The 23,669-nt window shown below is 44.8% G+C and overlaps 1 protein-coding gene across 5 annotated transcripts in view; it reads right to left on the bottom strand.

Moving 5' to 3' along the window:
* Positions 1-23,669, bottom strand: part of SERPINE2 (serpin family E member 2) — a 117,221-nt gene that overhangs the window by 58,730 nt on the left and 34,822 nt on the right. For 2 of the 5 annotated variants that reach the window (XM_069727649.1, XM_069727648.1), the window contains one exon: positions 6,510-6,658. The exons of 2 other annotated variants lie outside the window; for them this stretch is intronic. The gene's annotated coding sequence lies outside the window, so the exon portion shown is untranslated. The remainder of the gene's footprint in view (positions 1-6,509; positions 6,659-23,669) is intronic. One more of the 5 variants, XM_069727650.1, reaches the window with a different exon arrangement.

Genomic DNA, 23,669 nt, shown 5'->3' with positions numbered 1-23,669 from the left:
CAACAGTCCAGTGCTGCTTCTCTGTAGCCCAGGTCAGGCGCCTCTGCCGCTGTTTATGGTTCAAAAGTGGCTTTACCTGGGGAATGCGGCACCTGTAGCCCATTTCCTGCACACGCCTGTGCACGGTGGCTCTGGATGTTTCCACACCAGACTCAGTCCACTGCTTCCTCAGGTTCCCCAAGGTCTGGAATCGGTCCTTCTCCACAATCTTCCTCAGGGTCCGGTCTCCTCTTCTCGTTGTACAGCGTTTTCTGCCACATTGTTTCCTTCCAACAGACTTACCATTGAGGTGCCTTGATACAGCACTCTGGGAACAGCCTATTTGTTGAGAAATTTCTTTCTGGGTCTTACCCTCTTGCTTGAGGGTGTCAATGATGGCCTTCTTGACATCTGTCAGGTCGCTAGTCTTACCCATGATGGGGGTTTTGAGTAATGAACCAGGCAGGGAGTTTATAAAAGCCTCAGGTATCTTTTGCATGTGTTTAGAGTTAATTAGTTGATTCAGAAGATTAGGGTAATAGGTCGTTTAGAGAACCTTTTCTTGATATGCTAATTTATTGAGACAGGTTTTTTGGGTTATCAGGAGTTGTATGCCAAAATCATCAGTATTAAAACAATAAAAGACCTGACAAATTTCAGTTGGTGGATAATGAATCTATAATATATGAAAGTTTAATTGTAATCATTACATTATGGTAAATAATGAAATTTAACACTATATGCTAATTTTTTGAGAAGGACCTGTATATTGGCCTTACGTCTCGTGAACTGCGGGTTCGAACCCGCGAACATGTACGGGATATTGAGGCCGCTCGTGATGTAGATGACGTGGAGTCTTTAAAAACAATTCCCAGACATTTTAAACTCAAACATAAATGCAATTCTAAAGAGTTGAAGATCTGGGGGATTGATTGCGTACACATGGGGATTAGAGGGGGTGATGCTGTGCGGGTTCTAATGCAAAAAGAATGCCGATGGATAGTCAATCTTGACACCATGGTCCCTAACGGACTTAATGAGCAACTCAGTTTTTCATCATTTTTGTAGACTTTGTCATCTCTAGATGTAGGATCACTGTTTTTTTACTTTTGGTTTTTAACATACTTGTCTCTCTTTCTTTTTTTTTCTTTTTTCTTCTAGCTATAAATCTTTTTAGTGTTATGTTATTAATATGGATTCGTGTCATCAATACATCTTACTAAAAGCTGGCCTGGAGATGGATTTTTGACTGTCATCGATTGGAATAAGACTTCTGGATGCCTTCTATATATATACATATATCTTTGCACTGTGTCACTTTTAGTTCCTCTGATGTTAGCCTTATTCTCTGTTTGCTATGATGTAGCATTATTATATAGATTTCACCTGTTATTATTTTTTCACTTATTTTTTCACTCATTTTTTCACTCATTTTTTTCACTTGTTTATCTGTTTTTATGTTCGTACTGCATTTAATTATGTAATGGCTAGGTGTGATTGCTACACCGCTTAATGATTAATAAGTGGGAATTTCTCATTACACTGTAGTTGCTCGTAATAGCATCCATTCGATCGTATTGCAGATGATGTAATAGTGATGTGCTTGGTGGGCGGTGCACATTTGTGGACCGTCCTTACCCTGCACAATAGGATTCCATCTGTGCCTGCATGGGAAGCTGGTACGTAGTCAGTGTGCATGTCTGGGATGCGGTCAATAGCTGCGGCATCCTCCGGGCGCCTGTTTGTGACGTGTGCGGGTCAATGACGTCACCGGTTTGTTCCGGTGACCCGCACCGCCATGTTGGCGCGTAGTATGATGCGTCGTGCAGCGGCCGTTATCGTCATAGACATGCGCCATTTATTGACACTGCCGCGGATTATAAAAAGCAGGACATGGGAGACATAAGCAATATGCGGGCCCCCCGACGAAGCTGAGGGCGAAACGCGCGTAGGGGCGCGTGTTGTGGACTATGGAGAAGGAAAAGGGTAAGGTGTGGATATGGGACTAGTCCTCCTATATTCTTATTAATGTGGGGTGGCTGAACTATAGGGTACTTACCCTTTATTTGATTAGGATGCTTGCACTCCATATAGCGGCTAGGGATACTGTTTAGCACTGGGCACTTTATTTTACCCCATTGGCAGTTACTGTTCTTGTGCCACCGAGCCTTTATATACTTCCCCTTTTGCTACATCCATGGTGCAACATGGTTTTTTTTTGTTTGTTTTTTTATTGCACCCATTCTCAATATTCTCATATTTCTGTCTTATGTTTATTGTTGTGATCATATAACTGGACTCTTTGTCTCTAACAAATTTTAATGTTGCTAGATGAGCATTAATAAATATTGAATTTTATATGTACTTTGTGAGTTGTTATACTTCATTTTTTTGGTTTGTGTGCACATACCCCCAGTGTTTTTCAGAGTACCACCAACGTATGGATGCAAATGGTCTATAAGAGCCGCTAGAACTCATATGCAATATAAACCCTTTAACGGCCCCAGCTCGAGCCATCGTTACTTGAATGAACGATCTGCAGGAAGATCGATCTTGTGCAAGTCAAAGAAACATAAAAAGGGAGGCAAATAAGGGTGCTCTCCTGACGGACTGTTGAAAAATCAAATTATCGGTAGGTCCAATTCCTTTTCCAGTCCATCTCTCCAGACAGCACCACAGGAGTAGTACCAGAGAAAGAGCACCAGGGTGGGTACAGAAGCCATAAAAGACCGAAGTCCTGGGCAGAACTAGTTTAGATCTAGTCATTGATCTATAAAAACCAAAGAAAATATAGACAGTTAAGCAAAGATAAGTCACCATAACCGTCAGATTTATGCTGAATATTTGGCATTACAGACACGTGGTAGATAAATTATAGAGCGGAAACGGAGAGAGTGATTCCACTGTTGTACAACAACACCAATGAATGAACCACAGTGATTGCTAGACAGATTATACTTATAACCACTGCAACCAAAGAATAGACTTCAAACACCTCTTATTGCACAACAGAACTATGGTGGTAGCCACTGTCACAACCACCATGAGGACTGCTGCAAATCAATAACCTCAAATGTGCTTAAAAACACAGGACTGTTTTTTCACTTGTCTTCCAGGCTCCGACTACATTTTGATTACAGACCATCTTACTATACCACAGGACCAAGGATCAGACCAATCCCTTAATATGTGTACAAATGGGTAGAGCACTGGGATGCTTCCACATTACACACCCAGAAGCCCACATACATTCTGAAGCCTGAAATCACTCTGCCTCAAGCAAGGGGCTAGTGTCATGATATGTACTTTTGCCCTGTCCTGTATTTGAATAATATGCCATTTGATGTATGTAACTGTTCTCTGGTTTCTATTAGCTGTAATTTATGTATTTTCTTGTGCTGGGAGTACACCTGTAACAATATGTCTCCTTCCCCCAATACTTGCAGCCCTAAGCTATAATGTAATTAAGCTTTGTCAACATCACAGCAGGTGGCTAGTCAAATGTACATACTACATAGACTAAGTGGAGCCCACCAGTCTAGATTCTTCTGGTGGACCCAACCATTGAATAGAAGGTGTGACCCCTACCCCCCTTCATGGGCAGATCCCAGGAGCTCAGACAATCCATTCTTATTTTGAGATCAGGTGTGAGTTGATCCTTGAAGGAGAAGGAGTGGGGATTCTTAGCTGAGGCAAGACCCCATGTCCATCTGGGACTGCAGAAGCGAACGGGGCGAGACTTGAGCTGAGGACATATCTCGTCGTTCGTGGGATTGTTTTGGGATCCCTTGGACTCGTGTGGACTATTGCTTTGTTACCTGGCACAAGGATTATCGGGAGGTGCCCCCGAACCTGTTCCGTTGGACTAAAGGCCCCTTCACATTAAGCGACGCTGCAGCGATACCGACAACGATCCGGATCGCTGCAGCGTCGCTGTTTGGTCGCTGGAGAGCTGTCACACAGGTCGCTCTCCAGCGACCAATGATGCCGGTAACCAGTGTAAACATCGGGTAACTAAGCGCAGGGCCGCGCTTAGTAACCCGATGTTTACCCTGGTTACGATGCTATAAGTAAAAAAAAAACAAACACTAGATACTTACCTACCGCTGTCTGTCCTCCAGCGCTGTGCTCTGCTTTCCTCCTGTACTGTCTGTGAGCCGGAAAGCAGAGCGGTGACGTCACCGCTCTGCTTTCCGGCTCACAGACAGTACAGGAGGAGTGCAGAGCACAGCGCTGGAGGACAGACAGCGGTAGGTAAGTATCTAGTGTTTGTTTTTTTTTACTTTTAGCATGGTAACCAGGGTAAACATCGGGTTACTAAGCGCGGCCCTGCGCTTAGTTACCCGATGTTTACCCTGGTTACCAGTGAAGACATCGCTGGATCGGTGTCACACACGCCGATCCAGCGATGTCAGCAGGAGTCCAGCGACGAAATAAAGTTCTGGACTTTATTCAGCGACCAACGATCTCCCAGCAGGGGCCTGATCGTTGGTCGCTGTCACACAACGATTTCATTAACGATATCGTTGCTACGTCACAAATAGCAACGATATCGTTAACAATATCGTTATGTGTGAAGGTACCTTAATTGTGGACTCTGTAGATCTACCTGCATGTGTTGTTCCAGCGTTCTTGATAATAAATCTGTGGAATCATCCCTTGGCCTGTTGCCCCTTCTTGCTCTGCCGTACACCCAGTCACAGCTAGACACTATGGAAATATATAGTCTGGCCGGTAACATCCCCTGTTAATACCAACGTTGGGGAGGGGTCATCCTCAGAACCCGATAATGGATCATCACTCTGTGGTGCCAATGTGAACAGCACAGGGAATCTGGACTCTGGAAGGGATCTTAAGAAATGAAACTGTGTGTGTATCCATCTCATAACCAATGGTACAGACACACACACACACAAATAAATTAGGGCCCAGCTCCAGATCCTTTAAATGATATCTGTACAACGGAGACAGGATCATCCTCTATAGCCAGATAAAAAAAGGTTTCCTTCCAAACAGAGGGATATTCTCTACTGTGAGGGCAGTGGAACCATGGATCTTAACTGCAAGAGTAGCGTATATGGGACCTTCTACCATGTGAAGGTGTGTGGTTGATCCACAATAAAAAAACAAAACAAAGCGGGCCTAGATGCCTTCCTTGATGATTATATTACAGGTTACGGGACTAGAATCTGTTGAGGATGTCAATAGAGGAAACTAACCCTATTGCTGTATCTGGAGTTGGGAAGGATCCTCACCCACCTCCCCCGTGCCAACAAGAAAAAGTTTGCATCGACCTCACAGTGTCATAGGATGAACTTGATAGACAAATGGCTCTCTTCAGCCATAAACTATGAAAGAGAGACCCAACTTTAGCTATTAAAGGCCAAGTCTGAAACTCCTGACGAGATAGTACGCCCTGTAACTCGACCAGGAAAATGGACAAGTGAGCCAAGAGCCCCCGTGAGGTGGAAGAGGCTTGAACCCAGAGCCCCAGCTCTACTGGCAGGCTGAGAGTCCTCTTGCTCAGCGAGGTAGCAGCCTTCAAGCAGTGGCAGCAGGAAATGGATATGGGAGGCGAGAGCACCCTGGGGGGGGGGATAATGCGGCTTGAACCAGGAGCCCCGAAGCTCTACTGGCAGGCTGAGAGACCTCTTGTTCAGAGAGGTTTGGCCTCCAGACCATGAGGCAGGAAGAATAAGAGAGATGCTAGGACTCCCCAGATCCTCCCGCATCCAGCAAGCAGGAGCTCGGGCTCTACTGATCAGGGAGATTTCTTCTGCTCTTCCCACGCTCCTCTCATGCATCTGTTCCTGATGGCAACAGGAAAAACACTGGGGGGTGGAAGTGGGAGGGGCCTTTTAACCTCTGTGATCCAGTCCTGTCATATGTCAAGAAAGGACTACCTCCTGTGGTGCTGTCCGGAGAGACGGACTGGAAAATGCAGGTGCTTCTCACAAAATTAGAATATTATCAAAAAGTTAAAGTTCTTCAAAACAAAAATTGAAACTCATTATATAGAGTCATTACAAACAGAGTGATCTATTTCAAGTGTTTATTTCTGTTACCGTTGATTATGGCTTACAGCCAATGAAAATCCAAAAGTCATCTCCGTAAATTAGAATAATTGACCCAAAACACCTGCAAAGGCTTCCTAAGCATTTAAAAAGGTCCCTTAGTCTGTTTAAGTAGGCTCTAAAATCCTGGGGAAGACTGCTGACTTGACAGATGTCCAGAAGGCAGTCATTGACATACTCCACAAGGAGGGTAAGCCACAAAAGGTCATTGCTAAAGAAACTGGCTGTTCACAGAGTGCTGTAGCCAAGTATATTAAATGTAAAGTGTGGTAGAAGAAGGTGCACAAGCACCTTAAATAACCGCAGCCTTGAAAGAATTGTTAAGAAAAGGCCATTCAAAAATTTTGGGGAGATTCACAAGGAGTGAGACAGACATATCCAAGACATGGGCTACAAGTGTCTTATTCCTTGTGTCTAGCCATACATGACCAATAGACAATGACAAAAGTGTCTTACCTGGGCCAAGGAGAAATAGAACTGGACTGTTGCTCAGTGGTCCAAGGTGGTGTTTTCAGATGAAAGAACAAATTACATTTCATTTGTAAATCAAGGTCCCAGAGTCTGGAGGAAGAGTGAAGAGGCACACAATCCAAGCTGCTTGAGGTCTAGTGTACAAAGGTGAATATGAGACAAACATGGTAACACAATAATTGAAAATCAATCACTAAATAACAAATCATATACCATGCTAGAAATAATAGGACAGTAGAGCCTATCATCAAATACTACATAGAGAACAAAAGAAGGATGATCAAAAGGCCGAAATATGAAAAAATACCAAACTTTATTCAATTACAACCGTATAAAAGCATATGATCATAGTGTAAAATACAGGGAAAGCACACCCTCCCATAAAATACCATCATACATAATACGCACACCCACAGGATATGTGTGACAACACACGATCGTATATTGGGACAATGCAGGCAAACAGATTAACCAAGTGAAACTGATACAGATCTATAATGACACCTAGCCCAATCACTGCCCACAGGGAAACCTCACTTAGTCATGTGGAATATACATCTGTACAACAGACCTCCTATCCAGTATATCCTGCTACCCAAAGTGTTCCCCATGCCCCCATAGTCGGTAGCCCACACGGCTCCAAAGCCCTATAGTACCTAAACAATTTCTACATAATCACCTGCTCCGAACGGTGGGGGAATGTTGCCAATCCTGCGGTAGCGCGTCTGCCCCGACGCGCGTTTCGGTCACCTTTATCAAGGGGCCGCACATGCACACACATCCCTAGTCCTCCTGTTATATAGTCACCGGCCGCCGCGTGAATACCGCACGGCCGGATGTGACGTACACACCCCCGGATGTGACGCGTACTGTTGCCCAGTCAACGGGCGACGCTAGCCAGCGTCGGCGTCACATGAGAGGCGGGGCCGGGGCGGGCCCAGCACTCATGTAGAGATGCCGAGAGCAGGCAAGCGCAGCGGTGAATGGACACAGCACGCGTCAGAGGGAGGACTTGAGATAAACCACTTACGCCCTGATACAACAAGTAAACATATAGATACCCTACTATAACAAACAGTGCAAGACTGTGGTGGAACAAAGATATTATCTACATGACGTACGCAATATATGGGAACATTTACAAACAATTGGAACAATACATTAAATAATAGTCATCGCATCTCAAATCCTCATATGAGAACATCACAGCAGCCAAAATATTCAGTATAACTTGAGTATTGCGTTCATAATGCTGTCCAACGCTATTGCTCCAGTATGCGTGTCCAATCCTTTGTTGTTCCCCACTTTAGAATAAATCACCACAGTGTGCATGAACGATCAGAACTGAAATATATTAAAATGAAATAATCAATCTAACATAAAACCACCATGTAATTAAAAGAAAATATGTAACGATGGTACCAAATGAATATCGGCGGTACCGTGGTTATAAGAAGGGGGCATAACTGATATTTTCGTTGAGTCCAGACGGATGGACCGTATCCAGGGTCCATATCCACCTGGACTCGAGTTGGGCCAACCTCCTAGTCATATTACCACCACGGATGTTCATATCCAGCATATCGATCCCCCTACATCTCAAGAGGTCCCCATTACAATCATGGTACCGTCTAAAATGACGTGGGATCGTTTTAAGTGCCGTGATGTCCTCGGCATTAGCCGCTGCCGTAATCCCTAAAATGTGCTCACGGATCCTTATCTTCAATGGTCTAGTGGTCATACCCACATATATTTTCTGGCAGGGGCACACTGCATAATAGACCACATATCTACTATTACAAGTGATCCTTTTTTTAATTGAAAACCTACGTGACCCTGCCTGATTCTCAAAGTGGTCTATCCGATCAATATTGGTGCATGCCACACACCGGCCGCATGGGAAACACCCATTCGGTGCCTTAGCCTGATCCAAGAATGTGCTCCCAGGCGGTCCGGTGTAGTGGCTGCGGATACTGGAACAATAGCATTGGACAGCATTATGAACGCAATACTCAAGTTATTCTGAATATTTTGACTGCTGTGATGTTCTCATTGGAGGATTTGAGATGCGATGACTATTATTTAATGTATTGTTCCAATTGTTTGTAAATGTTCCCATATATTGCGTACGTCATGTAGATAATATCTCTTTGTTCCACCACAGTCTTGCACTGTTTGTTATAGTAGGGTATCTATATGTTTACTTGTTGTATCAGGGCGTAAGTGGTTTATCTCAAGTCCTCCCCCTGACGCGTGCTGTGTCCATTCACCGCTGCGCTTGCCTGCTCTCGGCGTCTCTACATGAGTGCTGGGCCCGCCCCGGCCCCACCCCTCATGTGACGCCGACGCTGGCTAGCGTCGCCCGTTGACTGGGCAACAGTACGCGTCACATCCGGGGGTGTGTACGTCACATCCGGCCGCGCGGTATTCACGCGGCGGCCGGTGACTATATAACAGGAGGACTAGGGATGTGTGTGCATGTGCGGCCCCTTGATAAAGGTGACCGAAACGCGCGTCGGGGCGGACGCGCTACCGCAGGATTGGCAACATTCCCCCACCGTTCGGAGCAGGTGATTATGTAGAAATTGTTTAGGTACTATAGGGCTTTGGAGCCGTGTGGGCTACCGACTATGGGGGCATGGGGAACACTTTGGGTAGCAGGATATACTGGATAGGAGGTCTGTTGTACAGATGTATATTCCACATGACTAAGCGAGGTTTCCCTGTGGGCAGTGATCGGGCTAGGTGTCATTATAGATCTGTATCAGTTTCACTTGGTTAGTCTGTTTGCCTGCATTGTCCCAATATACGATCGTGTGTTGTCACACATATCCTGTGGGTGTGCGTATTATGTATGCATGTATGCTTTTATACGGTTGTAATTGAATAAAGTTTGGTATTTTTTCATATTTCGGCCTTTTGATCATCCTTCTTTTGTTCTCTTTGAGGTCTAGTGTGAAGTTTCCACAATCAGTAATGGTTTGTGGAGCCATGTCTTTTGCTGAAGTAGGAAAACTGTTTTATCAAGACCAAAGTCAGCGCAGCCATCTACCAGGAAATTTTAGAAAACTTCTTGCTTCCTTCTGTCGACAAGCTTATGGGGAGATCAAAATTTCATTCTCCAGCAGGACTTAGCACCTGTCCACACTGCCAATAGTACCAATACCTTGTTTTAGAAACAGTATCACTGTGCTTGATTGGCCAGCTGACTTGCCTGACCTTAACCCCATAGGGAATCTATGGGGTATTATCAAGAGGAAGATGAACGACACCAGACCCCACAATGTGTAACAACTCTGCTGGCATCATGTCATGGCCTCACATCTCTCACACAATCTTACCCACTGCTCCAGGCCATGATGTGCTTTCTCTTTAATGCCAGATCCATGTTCTGTGTCTCTGCTCTCTGCATGCCTCATGGCTATGTGTATAGGGGGCCGGCGCCTGAACTCTCTGGTTCTTATAGGAATCAGGTGCACCTGTCCAATCAGTTCCTGACCATTTACCAAGAGGCCTCCTGTATATAGGGCAGCTCCACCCTGTGGTCTGGGCCTGTGCAATGTGTTAGCTCAGTTAGTGTTTAGCTGCTGAGTTTGCCTGGCCTTGCTCTGAGTTTCTCCCTCTGTGCTTTTGCCTTGTTCTTGTAGTCCGCCCTCCAGGAGGCAGAATATCCTGGTCCCTTTGTCTTTGTCCCTGTGTCTTGTTCTATTGCCTTGTCTGTACTTTGTCTTTTCTCGGTCTCCTTTTCTGTGGCTTCCTTCCCTGCTTTCTTTCCTTGTGTTTTCTGTCTGCTTACACTCCGCACTCTTGCGGCTCTGCACTCAGACCTTGCTTCGCACTCTCTGGCTTTGCTCTGTGGCTCCGCTCTTTGCGGTTCTATCTGGCTCCGCTCTTTGCGGTACTATCTGGCTCCGCCTCTTGTGTTTCTGCACTTGGCTCTGTCTCTGCTCTTGGCTCCGCCTCCAGCGTCTCAGCTCTTGGCTCCGCCTCCAGCGTCTCAGCTCTTGGCTCCACCTCCAGCATCTCCGCTCTTGGCTCCACCTCCAGCATCTCCGCTCTTGGCTCCACCTCCAGCGTCTCCGCTCTTGGCTCCACCTCCAGCGTCTCCGCCCTTGGCTCCGCCTCCAGCGTCTCCGCCCTTGGCTCCGCCTTCTTCTCTTTTCTTAGTTCCACCTTTTACTTGTTACTTGGTCCTCCTGTGTGAACAGGTCCCTACCTGTTTCTTCATACCTCATTCCTTTCTGCTTGTTTCCTTTCCTGCACCTCCTGTGTGAACAGGTCCCTACCTGTTCCTTCATTCTCCTGTCCTTCTGGCTTGTTTCCGTACCTGCATCTTCTGTGTGTACAGGTCCCTACCTGTTCCTTCATCACACTCACAATAGGACTGCACTCGGGTGTCATCTGAGTGCAGCCTGATTCATACACCACATCAACCAGTCCTGTGTATCCTGTGTTCCTGCCAGTCCTGCCTTCCAGTCCTGTGTTCTCTGCAGTGCCTCCCAATCCTGTGTTCCTGCCAGTCCTGCCGTTCCTGCCCTGCCTTCCAGTCCTGTGTTCCTGCTGTCCTAGCCAGTCCTGTTTCCTGCCGTGTCTCTGCCAGCCCTGAGTTCTCCGCCGTGTCTCTGCCAGCCTTGTCTCAGCCGTGGCAGCCTACTCGTCTGTGTTCCAGCCGTGCTCTTCTGCCAGTCCTGCCTGATGCCCGCACCAATCCTGGTGTTCCTGTCTCCCAAGTGGGATCAGCAGCCACAGCCAGACACTACCCTGGAGTAGCACCTGGCAGCTGCCTGCTGCACAAGCCTGTCCTCACCATCAGATGCTCCAGTGAAAACCCAGGCAGCTGTCATAGTCACGCCCCTTTCAGGGTAGTCTGGTTTGTGGCACAGTGGGGCCACAAACCCCCCGAGCTCACGCCCACCAGTCAGGGCGTGAGCGTGACACAATGCAGACGAGCTGACGGCTGCCATCAACGCAAGCAGCAGTGCCATAGGCTGATCACCTCCATGCCACGCCGCATTGATACAGTAACTTAAAAAAAAATGTGCACAGGCGTCATTGCTGCCAGTCTCCTTTGCCACTTGTGTGCACATGAGGATCGGATAGGTGACTTAAGGTCCTGGTGCACACTTGGTTTAGTATACTGTCTGTGCATGCCTTATAGGATGTTCAGGCCATATTTGGGGCCTCTGTGATATGCCTATTCCATAACATCTTGGGCTTAAACACCCACAGGAGTGGTCAGCTTTTTTTTTGCATACATTTCATTGGATGAGGATGATCACGTGATCGCAAGGTCCTTTTTACCTGTACTTCTCAGAGCATGCTCCATCTCAAAATACAGGTCCTTTTATATTGCATCTAAGGATCACGGTTTCGTATCAAGGATATAGGGGGTGAGAATGTTTGTTTATTTACTCAGTAACCTTAACGTCATTCACTGGTAATGCCAGATGGTCTCTCACACCTGCTTGATTGACAATTTACGCAATTACTTTGACTATATAAAGCGGACAAGCTTCCTTTTCCCCTCACTTTCCCCTGAGGAATCCACGCGGGGTATCTCCCCTTCTATGATGTGACCGGGTTACTCTCTTTTCCCTTCACCATGACAGCACCGCACGTGAGAGATGGCATCCGCCCCCAGGAACAGGAAACCTGTAGCAGAGATATAAGAATGGGGCGGCCCCTCTCCTCAGTTTGGTTTCCTGTTCCTGCAGGTGGACGCCTGTCGCAGAGCTCCTACCTCCGGAGGGATCTCCCTCTGATGATTCCGGTCCGGAGGCCGAGGTCCGCGGGGGGGGGGGGGGGGGGGGGGGGCCAGCCATGCTCGGCGGCATCGCGTGCGGTGCTGTCCGGTGTCAGGCTGGTGGGTCCGCGTCTTCCCTTTCCCTCGCTGGACTCCCCGGCGACCGCTCTGTGCAGGGGGCCGGTCCGGGGATAAGGGGGCGTGTCCTTCACCGACGCTGGCGCCGAAGTGAAGGAGGACGACTTCCGGTCGCACAGGAAGTGTCGTCACACGCCGAAGGAGCCGGTGTGCTGGACACTTCCGGGTGGAAGCTGATCCAGTGGCGCGCACACCGCTCCTCTATATATATACAGCAGCAAAGAGGAGTCGCTGGTCCTGCTCTTCAAGCGATTACCGGGAGATGACCGAACCAGCGGTAGATCCGGAGCTGCTGATGCCTGCGCCCAGAATGTCAGAAGACACTCAAGCTGCAGCGGTACCCAGGGTCCTGGAGGGGTGAGTGCCTTTGTAAGGCAAACCACACACACACTGATACCCTGTATACTGTGTTTTATAGGAAGGAAAAGCCACCTCCAAGCAAAAAAATAGGGCCTGCCCACTATGTAAAGAAAAGCTCCCTAGGCTATACAGCAAAAAAATCTGCCAGCCCTGTATCGACAAAACAGTTGCGGAGGAATCTTCTTCCTTATTACAAAACATTAAAACAATTATACGGAAGGAAGTTAAATCTACAGTTAAAGAACAGTTGAAACATCATACAAAGGAGACCCCCCCTCCCCCAACAAGTGAACAAGGGTCGGACATAGATTCAGGGGATGAGCCAGGAGCCTTAACCCCCTCTGAGGCCTCAGATTTAGACTCCTCAGATGAGGAGTATGGCCACCCATATTTTCAGTCGGAAGACATTGGAAAGCTGCTCAAACTTGTCAGAACGACTATGGGGGTAGAGACCCCTAAAGAACCGCAGACAATCCAAGACACCATGTTTAGTAATTTGGAGGAAAAAAAGGGGAAGTTTTTTCCCTTCCATGATAATATAATCAAATTAATAAAACGTGAGTGGAAAAAGCCTAATCAAAAGATGTCCATTTCTCAGGCTTTAAAACGCAAATACCCCTTTGATGAGGAAGTCTGTGAAAAGTGGGATAAGGCTCCTAAGCTAGATGCAGCCATCGCTAGCACCTCTAAAGGGGTTGCGTTACCATTTGAAGACATGGGAGCCCTGAGGGACCCCCTCGACAAGAAAGCAGATGCTTTTCTAAAATCGGCTTGGGAGGCAGCGACATGGTCATTTAAACCCGGGGTTGCGGCCACTTGCACGGCACGTGCTATGGTCAAGTGGTTAGAGGAGTTAAGTGACCAAATCAAAAACAAATGCCTGAGAGAGAGACTTCTGGAAGCATTGCCCTCTCTACAAGGCGCCGCGAGATTCCTAGCAGACGCCTCAATAGATTCTGTTAGAAGTGCCGCACGTGCATGTGCGTTGTCCAATTCAGGAAGGAGAACATTGTGGCTGAAAAATTGGACGGCTGACTTCCAATCAAAGGTCAAACTCTGTGGAGTACCCTGTGAAGGGCAATACCTTTTTGGCAAAGCTCTAGACGAAATCCTTGAAAAAGCGTCGGACAAAAATAAGCGGTTTCCACCTCCTTCCTTTCCCAGGCGCCGATGGGATGCCTCTCGTTCGTCCTTTCGTGGATCTGGATATAGAGGGACCCGCGGCCAATCAGATGACAGGTCTAGTCGAGGCAGACCCTGGAGGGAGCGGAAAGAAAGGGGATTCCTTTTCAACAAACCTCCCCCCAAGCCGGATCCCAAAAGTCAGTGACGCCAGCATTCCGGTGGGGTGAAGACTCCGGCGGTTTGTCCATCACTGGGCAGCACTGCCGGCTTCTCAATGGGTAACAAATTTGTTGTTAGAGGGTCTAAGGTTCAAATTCTCCAACCTCCCACCAAATCGTGTAAAAATGACCCAGGTGGCGGGAAAAAAAATCAGGCCATATTAGAAAGAGAAATTCATCTCCTCATGCAAAAAGAGGTGTTAGTAAAAGTACCCCATCAACAGATAGAAATAAAGTGCTGTAGAACCCTTTCCCCAACGCCAAAACCAGACGGCTCGCTGAGAGTAATATTCAACCTAAAGGCCCTAAACCATTACATTCAAATAGACAAATTCAAGATGGAAACTTTAAAGACTGCAGTGAAAGTACTCGACCCAAACTGTTACATGGTGGTGATCGATCTTACAGATGCTTACTACCATGTGCTAATCGCTGTCCAACACCAACAATATCTAAGATTAGTGGTAAATCTGGAAAAAACCCCGGTCCATCTACAATATCAATGTCTTCCTTTTGGGGTAGCCATAGCGCCCCGTATATTCACAAAAATTATTTCCGAAGTAGCATCTTTTGTCAGAAAAGAAGACATAATGTTGGTACCCTATTTGGACGATTTTTTGATAATAGCAAAAAACAAAGAAAGTTGCGAAAAAGCGGCCACAAGAGTACTAGAGGTGCTGACCAGTTTAGGATGGATGATAAACCTGAAAAAATCAAGACTTGTCCCAACTCAAACTCAAGAATTCCTCGGAATCGTGTTAGATTCAGTCAAGCAGGAGTGTGTCCTCCCACAGAGGAAAGTTCAATCTATTCAACAGAGTGTACAATCATTCCAACTACAACAGACTATCTCTCTGAGGAATGCAATGTCGCTCTTAGGAGTCCTAACGGCAACAATTCCAGCAACGCGATGGGCACAAAGCCACACACGAGAGTTACAATGGCAGATACTAGCCGAACAGGAAAAAAATCCATACAATCTGAATCGGAAAATTCTTCTATCACCAAAGGTTCAAAACTCACTAGAGTGGTGGCTGAAAACAGAAAATCTAACCAACGCAGTGCCATGGTCAGTACGGGATCCAGTAATCATTACTACCGATGCGAGTCCGTGGGGTTGGGGGGCACACTTAGAAAATCAGGTCCTACAGGGTCAATGGGAGAGCCCAATGACAACAGCGTCCTCCAATCTGAAGGAATTATCTGCGGTAAGGCTAGCGCTTCTTCATATAGGAGAAAGGATTCTAGGAAGAAATGTGGTGGTGTTGTCCGACAACAACACAACGATAGCTTATATAAACCGCCAAGGGGGCACAAGATCAACATCCCTTATGGCAGAGGCCAAAGAACTTTATATGGGCCGAAAACAACCTTCTTTCACTAACCGGAACATACTTAAAAGGGTCAGAGAATCAAGTAGCCGACTACTTAAGCCGCCACACGTTACATCAGGGGGAGTGGTCCCTGAACCAGCGAGTATTTGGAAAAATATGTGCCAGCTGGGGCGTTCCAGACAGACTTGTTCGCCACAAAAGAAAATCGGAAGGTGAAGAGGTTCTATTCTCTGAACCCGAGAGAACACCCGGAGGGGGTAGACGCGTTCCTATATCGGTGGAACTTCCATCTAGCATACGCATTCCCCCCAATACCATTAATCCCGACAGTCCTCAGGAAAATTCGGGAAGACAAAGCACGAGTGATCCTCATAGCTCCTTTTTGGCCGAAAAGAGCATGGTTCACGTGGCTCAGGCGCATGTCTATCTCGGACCCGTGGATCTTTCCGGATGCCCCGGATCTCCTACACCAGGGGCCAGTTCAACATCCCCAAGTTCACAGGTTGGATCTCACCGCCTAGAACTTGAAAGGGGACTTCTGTTAGCAAAAGGATTCTCAAACCCTTTAGTGACCACATTGCTCGCTAGCAGGAAAAAGGTCACCTCAGACAAATACCAAAAAATCTGGCAAAAATTCCTAGATTTCTCGGGGCGACAATTGTCTAACTCAAGTCAACAAGTCCCGGTAAAAGAAATTCTTGAATTTCTCCAAAAAGGGTTGGAAAAAGGTCTGTCTACTAGCACCTTAAAGGTGCAAGTTTCTGCCCTGGGTGCACTGTTTGATTATAAACTTGCTGACCACCCTTGGGTCTATAGGTTCATTCGAGCCTCCTTTACTTCCAGACCCTCAAAATTATTACCTAAGGTAGCTCCCTGGGATTTGAATTTAGTTTTAAAGGCTCTAACCGTTTCCCCCTTTGAACCTCTTGATTCTATATCAATAAAGTCCTTGACTCTAAAAACGGTTCTCCTAGTTGCCTTAACGTCAGCCCGCCGTACTTGTGAGCTGCAAGCTATGTCGGTAAACCCTCCTTACACTACTTTCCATGATGATAAAGTGGTTATTAAAACCGACCCTGCCTTTCTTCCGAAGGTCAATTCAAAATTTCATAGAGACCAGGAAATTATTCTGCCCTCTTTCTGTTCTCAACCAAAATCCCAGGGGGAGCAAACCTTCCATTGTCTCGATGTCAGACACTGCCTCCTTCAATACTTAGAGGCCACAAAATCTTGGCGTCAGTCATCGGCCCTTTTTGTCACCTTTCAGGGGACAAACAGGGGAAAAAAGGCCTCAAAGGCAACTATTGCACGGTGGTTGCGTACGGCCATTTCACTTTCATATTCTTTTTCTGGTCAAGTTCCCCCACAGGGTGTTACGGCTCACTCCACGCATGCTATTGCCACTTCCTGGGCAGAAAGGGCAAACGCCTCGGTAGAACAGATTTGTAGAGCGGCAGTATGGTCCTCACCCTCTACCTTCTTCCGACATTATAGGTTAGACTTAGGTCTATCAGACTTGTCTTTTGGGAGAAAGGTGTTGTCTGCTGTCGTCCCACCCTAGGAATCTTCTATTTCTTCCTCTCACGTGCGGTGCTGTCATGGTGAAGGGAAAAATGATAATTACTTACGGGTAATTTGATTTTCCAGAACCATGACAGCGCCGCATTAATTCCCGCCCTATCTTGGTGATGGTTGTGTGATTCACAAAAAAAAACAAAAAAACAAAAACTTATTGTATATAAGTAAATGTATATATGCAAAACATGTGTGTAGACAAAAGCCAACGAAAGATTATACAGATGTAAATATGATACAAAACTGTGTACTAACAAAGCGGTCATCTTCCATACTCTGGAAACAAACTGAGGAGAGAGGGGCCGCCCCATTCTTATATCTCTGCTACAGGTTTCCTGTTCCTGGGGGCGGATGCCATCTCTCACGTGCGGCGCTGTCATGGTTCTGGAAAATCAAATTACCCGTAAGTAATTATCATTTTCTCCAGGAATGTTTATCCTGGTTACCAGCGTAAAAGTAAAAAAAAACAAACACTACATACTTACATTCCGGTGTCCGTCAGGTCCCTTGCCGTCTGCTTCCTGCACTGACTGACTGCCGGCCATAAAGTGAAAGCACAGCACAGCGCGCTGTGCTGTGCTTTCACTTTACGGCCGGCAGTCAGTCAGTGCAGGAAGCAGACGGCAAGGGACAGACACCGGAATGTAAGTATGTAGTGTTTGTTTTTTTTACGCTGGTAACCAGGGTAAACATCGGGTTACTAAGCGCGGTCCTGCGCTTAGTAACCCAATGTTTACCCTGGTTACCCGGGGACTTCGGGATCGTTGGTCACTGGAGAGCTGTCTGTGCGACAGCTCTCCAGCGACCACACAGCAACGCTGCAGCGATCGACATCGTTGTCGTATCGCTGCAGCGTCGTCTCAGTGTGACGGTACCCTTACCCTTTCTTTTCCCTCCTTTAACCCTCTGTTTATTTCCCCAGAGTGTCATTTACCTTTTTTTGACCATCTTTCAGGATTACTGAACTGCTCTTGTGGGGGGTTATAAGACTTATTTACTTAATCATTATTATTAAACTATATTTTGAGAGTCTGCAGGCCTTATCCTGTTGACTTATTTTTGTCTTTGGTACCACGATTGTATTTTGTCATCTCATTTGCTGCTATCTGTTAATTTGCAGGATTTATCTTGGTGAGCCTCACAGCTCTGGTTACCATCCTAAGAAGCCTAGTGTGTTTTATCATAACACTCCCGATGCACATAGTGGAGGAAGGTCTCTTTGTGTGTAGGGGGCACTTACAAGGCCCTCCACACTGTTGTTCACTTGTTAACTTTATGGTTTTTTAATTGTTTTCAACTTGTTTGTTGCTTGTCTAACTAATTGCCTTAATAAAATTAATATTGTTATTTGTTACATTGTTTGTGGCGATCCTTCCCTTTTCACGCTACTTTCTTCTCTTTGGTCACAGTGATGCAAAAGGAGACCGGACCAAGTATTAAGTGCATTTACTTAATATAGATTTCAGTAGGCCAACATTTCGGGTTTTAAAATAAATTTTTCAAGCTGGTGTTATAAAGTATTCTAATTTACTGAGATTATGGCTTACAGTCAATGAAAACCCAAGTCATTATTAACATTAACAGAAAAACACTTGGAAACTTGGAATAGATCACTGTTTGTAATGACTATAATATAGGAGTTTCACTTTTTGTATTGAAGAACTGAAATAAATTAACTTTTTGATATTCTAATTTTGTGAAAAGCACCTGTAAGCTAATATAAGCAGATATGTTGGAATATGGATTTTTATGACAATGTAGAGCAAATAAAGCGCCAACACAGAAAACTCAACCATTGGGAAAAATGAAAAACTACTGCACCAATAATTTTAGAAAACAGAAAATGGAATTTCATAATGTACCAAGTTTACAAGTCTTTGCTTCTGGTAAAACTAATACTTAATCGTAAATCCTGGAGTAATTGGTGGATTTGCAAGTTGAATAAGTGCTGCAAACATTTGTTTTGTGGTTTTAATTAATGAGTGAACAAAGAAAAAAGAAAAAAAAAATCTTTCTGTAGTAAACAAGCAAGAAGTAAACTGAAATAATAGTCTTGCTGGCCTTACAGAATGTGAAAGACGTGCTCAAAATTGAAATGTGAAATTAGCATTTAAAGTGTTTGTTGGTGTTTGCAGATCAGATTGATGTTAGCCTGACCCTGAGCATGAACAAAGACACAATGCCTCAATCCTCAGAGTATCCCTTAAATAACAAATATTTGCAAATATCACAACTTTTAGCATTCCAGGACAGTACACAGTCTCTTCTAAGTTTCGTGACATTTTTAAAAGGCCACCTAAAACTGAAATGCAAGGTGACCAGCCAAAGTTTGTGATTGTCATGGGGAAAAAAGCCACATTATAAATTTCTATGACAGTTTAAGATTAAAAAATTAATAAATCGAGACCAAGTACGTGAAATCACAGAATGTGTGTGGCGAGTAATCGCTTCAAAAAGCCAGACATCCCATTTTGCTACCCTTTTAAAGAATCATGCCCATCAAAATTTGTATCCTCTTAAAATATCACATTGTGTACTCACAATTGCTCACTTTGCATTTCTACCCAGTAAATTCTTTTCCATTAGGTCTATGACATCACGTGATTAAAAATGAACTAGCTGAATCCTTCTAAGCTCTATGTAGAAACAGGAGGTCAATTTTCATTGTATGACTCAGTCACTGCAGAAGCCCCTACCAGGGAGAAGGAGGCAGCAAACTACGGCAGTCTTATTCCCGTTGCTCCCCGAAGTTTTTTTTATTTTTTAATCTGTCATACATTTTTAGAGATCTTGCCATTATATAGCGCTGATTGTTGTTGTCTTTTTCAAGGCCACATAACTTTAGACTGATCTACATTATTACCCCGTGAGCCATGCACCCTTAGTAAAGACAATAAAAGTTAGCTCTAAGTAAAGGCTCATATGTCTGGAGGCATATAGTGGATTTAAAATGAAAAACATGTAATTTGGGAAGAGTAGAAATGAAAGAAACAATGGGCATTTTTACCCGGCAACAGGGAATCTTTGTGAATCAGTTAGGGTTCTGAACATTATGTTAATAAGCGAGAAAGAAAATCAACTTTTGTAATGAATCAACCATTAGATTCTTTTAGAAAAGGGGCTGGATGACTTTCTTGAAAAATATAATATGACAGGTGATGGATAATAGATTTTGACTGGGACATTGATCCAGGGAAATAGTCAGATTGTCATTTGTGGAGTCATGAAGGATTTTTCCCACAATATGGAGCTATTGGTGTCTACCTCAAGGTGTTTTTGCCTTTCTCTAGATAAGCATTTAAGGCTACAGGTTGAACTTTATGGACTGAAGTCTACCTTCAACCATAAATTTAAAAAAAGTTAAACTATGAAATAATCTACATCATCTTCATACGATGTCATCCTCTTCTTTTCTTCCTGCCGCGGCTAATCCGCAGGCATACTTTGTCTGCCCTGTTGAGGGCAGAGCAAAGTACTGTAGTGCGCAGGCACCGGGAAAGGTCAGAGAGGCCCGGTGCCTGATGCCGTTGGCCTTAGTTTGTAGGCCAATTTTGGGATGACAGATTCCTTTTAAAAAGGAACCCATCTTCAGATTCATGGTGCCCAACCACAGCAGCATGAATCAGCGCCTACCCATGCTATTGCAGCCAGGCATGTTTTACTCTAAAAAGCTGCTTTGCTTAGCCAAGGACCATAGGGAGAGACCTGGCTAGTTCAGTCTACAACAGAAACCGATCAATCAAGTAGAGCCGAGCAGAGAAAAGCTAGTTGGCTTTCCCATCTATGGGTCCAGTTAATGAAGACTGGCAATTCCATACATCTTGACAAGTTGTGCACTGCAGTAAGTTATGCCAAATTCATTAGGCATGAAAATCATAACGCAATTGGTGCATCCTTCAACAGTTGTGCACCACCACCAGAAATGTTGCTCCGGTTAGATACTGAAGTACACTTACCATAATTTTCTCCACTTTAGTGGCTTAAGTGCTCATGTACTAGTTGGAAGTGCTTGGTTCCAGTCTGTCCCACCCCAGCTCTGACTAATTTTCTATAAGTAAATGAAGTTGGCCAGGAGTGTCATGAAAACCCAAAGAGTCACCCTTTTTTCATAACTTACAGTTGCAAAGTGTTTTACAGAGATCTGGTGAAAACTCCTTCATGAATCATGCCTTATGCCTTGGGTCTTTTCAAAAACGCCACTTTGCATCAAGAGTAAAACTTACCTAGATGCAGTCACACAACCAGGCTCTGATTCAAGCAGCTTGTGGTTCATCTAGCGTGAAAGGCTCCCTTTGTTACTGTATATAAGTTTAAGGCTATGTTCACAAGTTGCGTTTTTAACCGTGAAAACAACAAAACAAAACAGCATTTTACTGTCTCAGCAAAGTGAATTAGATTTTTGAAAGCTCATGCAAACATTGCATACTTCCTCCTTGCAGATTTAAAGCAGTTTCAAATTTGCAGCATGTTAATTCTCAACGTTTTTTGTAGCATGTCCTTAGACAGCTCTTTGGTATTTGCCATGGTGGAGAGGTTGGAGTGTTATTGATTGAGTGTGTGGACAGGTGTCTTTTATACAGGTAATGAGTTCAAACAGGTACAATTAATACAGGTAATGAGTGCAGAGTAGGAGGACTTTTTAACCCCTTCATGACCCAGCCTATTTTGACCTTAAAGACCTTGCCGTTTTTTGCAATTCTGACCAGTGTCCCTTTATGAGGTAATAACTCAGGAACGCTTCAACGGATCCTAGCGGTTCTGAGATTGTTTTTTCGTGACATATTGGGCTTCATGTTAGTGGTAAATTTAGGTCAATAAATTCTGCATTTATTTGTGATAAACACGGAAATTTGGCGAAAATTTTGAAAATTTCGCAATTTTCACATTTTGAATTTTTATTCTGTTAAACCAGAGAGATATGTGACACAAAATAGTTAATAAATAACATTTCCCACATGTTTACTTTACATCAGCACAATTTTGGAAACAAAATTTTTTTTTGTTAGGAAGTTATAAGGGTTAAAATTTGACCAGCGATTTGTCATTTTTACAACGAAATTTACAAAACCATTTTTTTTAGGGACCACCTCACATTTGAAGTCAGTTTGAGGGGTCTATATGGCTGAAAATACCCAAAAGTGACACCATTCTAAAAACTGCACCCCTCAAGGTACTCAAAACCACATTCAAGAAGTTTATTAACCCTTCAGGTGCTTCACAGCAGCAGAAGCAACATGGAAGGAAAAAATGAACATTTAACTTTTTAGTCACAAAAATTATCTTTTAGCAACAATTTTTTTATTTTCCCAATGGTAAAAGGAGAAACTGAACCACGAAAGTTGTTGTCCAATTTGTCCTGAGTACGCTGATACCTCATATGTGGGGGTAAACCACTGTTTGGGCGCACGGCAGGGCTTGGAAGGGAAGGAGCGCCATTTGACTTTTTGAATCAAAAATTGGCTCCACTCTTTAGCGGACACCATGTCACGTTTGGAGAGCCCCCGTGTGCCTAAAAATTGGAGCTCCCCCACAAATGACCCCATTTTGGAAACTAGACGCCCCAAGGAACTTATCTAGATGCATAGTGAGCACTTTGAACCCCCAGGTGCTTCACAAATTGATCCGTAAAAATGAAAAAGTACTTTTTTTTCACAAAAAAATTCTTTTAGCCTCAATTTTTTCATTTTCACATGGGCAACAGGATAAAATGGATCCTAAAATGTGTTGGGCAATTTCTCCTGAGTACACCAATACCTCACATGTGGGGGTAAACCACTGTTTGGGCACATGGTAAGGCTCGGAAGGGAAGGAGCGCCATTTGACTTTTTGAATGAAAAATTATTTCCATCGTTAGCGGACACCATGTCGCGTTTGGATAGCTCCTGTGTGCCTAAACATTGGCGCTCCCCCACAAGTGACCCCATTTTGGAAACTAGACCCCCCAAGGAACTTATTTAGATGCCTAGTGAGCACTTTAAACCCTCAGGTGCTTCACAAATTGATCTGTAAAAATGAAAAAGTACTTTTTTTTCACAAAAAAATTATTTTCGCCTCAATTTTTTCATTTTCACATGGGCAGTAGGATAAAATGGATCATAAAATTTGTTGGGCAATTTCTCCCGAGTACGCCGATACCTCATATGTGGGGGTAAACCACTGTTTGGGCACACGGCAGGGCTCGGAAGGGAAGGCGCGCCATTTGACTTTTTGAATGGAAAATTAGCTCCAATTGTTAGCGGACACCATGTCGCGTTTGGAGAGCCCCCTGTGTGCCTAAACATTGGAGCTCCCCCACAAGTGACCCCATTTTGGAAACTAGACCCCCCAAGGAACTTATCTAGATGCATATTGAGCACTTTAAACCCCCAGGTGCTTCACAGAAGTTTATAACGCAGAGCCATGAAAATAAAAAATAATTTTTCTTTCCTCAAAAATGATTTTTTAGCCTGGAATTTCCTATTTTGCCAAGGATAATGGGAGAAATTGGACCCCAAATATTGTTGTCCAGTTTGTCCTGAGTACGCTGATACCCCATATGTGGGGGTAAACCACTGTTTGGGCGCACGGCAGGGCTCGGAAGGGATGGCACGCCATTTGGCTTTTTAAATGGAAAATTAGCTCCAATCATTAGCGGACACCATGTCACGTTTGG

The sequence above is a fragment of the Ranitomeya imitator genome, chromosome 5, assembly GCF_032444005.1.
Source record: "Ranitomeya imitator isolate aRanImi1 chromosome 5, aRanImi1.pri, whole genome shotgun sequence".
NCBI lineage: Eukaryota > Metazoa > Chordata > Amphibia > Anura > Dendrobatidae > Ranitomeya > Ranitomeya imitator.
The sequence above is the reverse complement of the archived record's forward strand: the minus strand, read 5'-3'. Positions and strand labels throughout refer to the sequence as shown.